Here is a 3,220-nt window from a genome sequence, read left to right as displayed (position 1 = left end):
AGATAGATAGATAGATAGATAGATAGATAGATAGATAGATAGATAGATAGATAGAGACAGCGACAGAGAGAGATAGAGAGAGGGGGAGAGACGGAGAAAGAGAGACAGAACGTGTTTGTGATAGAGCATATTTCTGTTCTGTGGTAGGTATCTGCACTACTCCCACGCTCTTGCCCCTTTGACTTATAGTCTTTGGCACACTACACTTACATTTTTATGCGACAGAAGAGCGTTTTTGCTCGCCTATTGAGAAGCACATCCACACGATATTGGCACCAGAGTGTGTGGTGTAGTAGTTAAACGTTTGGCCGTCCCACGCAAAAGACCCGAGGTTGATTCCTATGTATGTCGGTCGTTCTGCTGGGACAATGTATCCCTCTCAATCTGGGCTGGGTTGGCCCTGGTGGACATGGTCGAAGTCTGCCTCCTAAATTATCTAAACTGTGTCGATGAGGGCGTAAAAGCATCGACATCTAAGAAACCGATAATGGCCAATAAATAGGGATAAAATCCAGACAGACAGTCAGGAGCAACAGACAGAGAGAGAAAAAGAGGACTTACCAGTGTGCCCTCGAACCGCCAGCATTGAAAAATAATTCATTTGTGATTTGTACCATATTTATTGACAGGAAACAATGGATGACATAATTTGTTATAATTGTAAATTTTAATGAGTTAAGCATTGTTTTTTTATTTGAGTGTGTTTGTTTATTTGGTGACAGGTTTGGGTTTTATTTGTTTGAGTACGGGGGGGAACAACAGAGATTTCGAGGGTTATTTCAGCTTCTTTCTATGGAAGAGTTCATATTGGATATGCTGAATGTACCCTTAGCCCTGTCAGTCACAAAATGGAATTGCCCCTCCCGTTTAGGGAAGGTAATGCTGTATTGAATGATTATTAACACCGTTATTGTGGGTTAGGGTATCTTTTATCTCGCAAAGTAGGCAGGGCAATTTCTCTGTTTGAAAGACATTTTATTTCTTCTTGGGATGGTTAAGGTTCGAATTCGTATCTGATGATTTTGGAAAGTTGCATTAAAGCCTTCAACACCGTTGCTGCAGAAAACGCCTAACTGTTGAAGTGCGTCTTAGGAAAAGGTAATAAATTACGAACTCTGATTGAAACGTAAAATTTAAAATGGTGAGTTTCACTTAACAACAGCAACAACAAAAATCAACAAGAGGTTATTCTTCCTTGCTTGGCTAAACCTAATTTTTCTTCATCTCATCACAAATGAAGACCGGTACCTAATAATATACAGGGCTTTTCTGTTTAGCTCTACGTGCCTCAATCTATTGTCAGTTCCTAAGTCCACTCACGCCACCCCAACCCCTACTCCCACTTCTTTGTTAGATCTCACTGGACGTATACAGTCGTGCAAAACGCAGCAAGCACTGGCGTCCAAGCTTAAATCAGTAACGTTAGCGTGGCAGAGATAAAAGCAGGCAAAATGTCAGGCTTGTTACAAACCGCTACCCTAGAATTACAAAGTTCTATCTGCTCAATACTTAGTTTTGAGAAATTTGAAGTCCAAAATTGAGTTCCCCCAACAAGTCAAGCTTTTTCAAATGCAATTCTATGAATATCTTGATAACGACTCCGAATAATCTTACGATTTTGAGAGAGCAGATAGAACATCAAATTTTGGTTTCTAACGCCATGGTCTTAGTAACTCAAACGGCCAAAAATGTGCCTGAACATTTATTTACAGTCGTGCAAAAAAAAGCAGCAAGCACTGAAGTTCAAGCGTAAAAGGTCTTCGAAATCGGCGTTCTCTATGTTTTCGCCCTAAGTCAGTAACGCTGGCGTGGCAGAGATAGATGTTGGAGCAGGCAAAAATTTCAGGCTTGTTACTGTTTCAATAAACGCAACACATCTGCTGCCACGGGGAAGCGGAATCCAAAATGGCTTCCCTTGAATTCCCTTCCACATGAACTTACGGCGCCGTAGCTAGCTAGCTAGCTAGCCGGGCCTCGCTCACACATACAGCCGCCATGTTGACCGGATCGATTGCCAACCTTGGACAGTTTCCAAAACCTCCATATTGTATCATTAAGCGCCTTTAACAGAGAGGTGGGGATTATTTTGGAGGAAAGGGGGAAACGGTGAGGACTGGGAGAAAGAGAAAAAACCCCAGAGAAAGCGCATAGGCGGATGGTTGTCGGGGAGGGGATGCTAAGAGCACATAGCGCCTTTGTATTGATTCTGTTCAGCTCGTAATTTGTGAAACGTTTCTTGCCAATTTTTGTCGTAGGCAATAATCAAAACTGGTGGGTTCCTCTTCGTTCTTGTTTTGTTGATCTGGCATGCTTTGGAAATCTCGTCGCCAAAAGATGTAGGCTGGCTGTGTTTTTGTGCTCTGCAAACTCAATTCCTGCCCTATCTCTCACGTTGCCATCTTTGTTTTCGTTCAGTTATACTCTAATATTGTCAGTTTTCATGCTCGTTTATAAGTAGTTACTTGTTCTTACTTTAATGATCTTTATTATCGTTGGACTTATGCTAGAATTCTTCACGTGAACATGTTGACTTATAGTACATGTTTTAAGGCATTTCCAACAGAATTAGGTCATATAAATGCCGAATTGAAAAGTTTTAGAGACGGAATTGTCATCTATGTGCCTTTAACTGTTTGTATGTCTTTGGTAAAAACTTTCTTGTTGAAGTCTAACGATGCTCCAAAGAAGAATAGTTACAGAGTCACGTTTTATGTGCACATTATGTCATTGTTAAAGTTACACCACCATCCCTGCCACATCCCCAACTATCATCACCCATCTTCATAATCAACAACAATAACAGCAGCAACAACAACAGCAGCAACAACAACAACAACAACAACAACAACAACAACAACAACAACAACAACAACAAAAACAACATCGACAACGAGAACAAAAGCAACACCATTATCTACAACTGACTCCGTTGTGCCCTAAACACATTGGCTGACACAACAACAACAACAACAACAACAACAACAACAACAGCAATAACAACAACATTAGTAGCATCAGCAGTAAAATCAACGAAATCAGTAACAAGGACAACATTAACAGAAAGAAATCTAGAAGATCGTTGCTATTCCCCTGGAAAGGACACAACTCCAAAAAACAGAAATAGGTGCCGGAACAAAAAAGCCCAAAAAGAAGCGCGGTTTCTTTCTAACACATTTACATAGCCAATTATGTTTTCCACATGCCACCCACCTCTTCCTCC

This window comes from Aplysia californica, unplaced genomic scaffold (genome assembly GCF_000002075.1).
Source record: "Aplysia californica isolate F4 #8 unplaced genomic scaffold, AplCal3.0 scaffold00517, whole genome shotgun sequence".
Lineage (NCBI taxonomy): Eukaryota > Metazoa > Mollusca > Gastropoda > Aplysiida > Aplysiidae > Aplysia > Aplysia californica.
The sequence above is the reverse complement of the archived record's forward strand: the minus strand, read 5'-3'. Positions refer to the sequence as shown.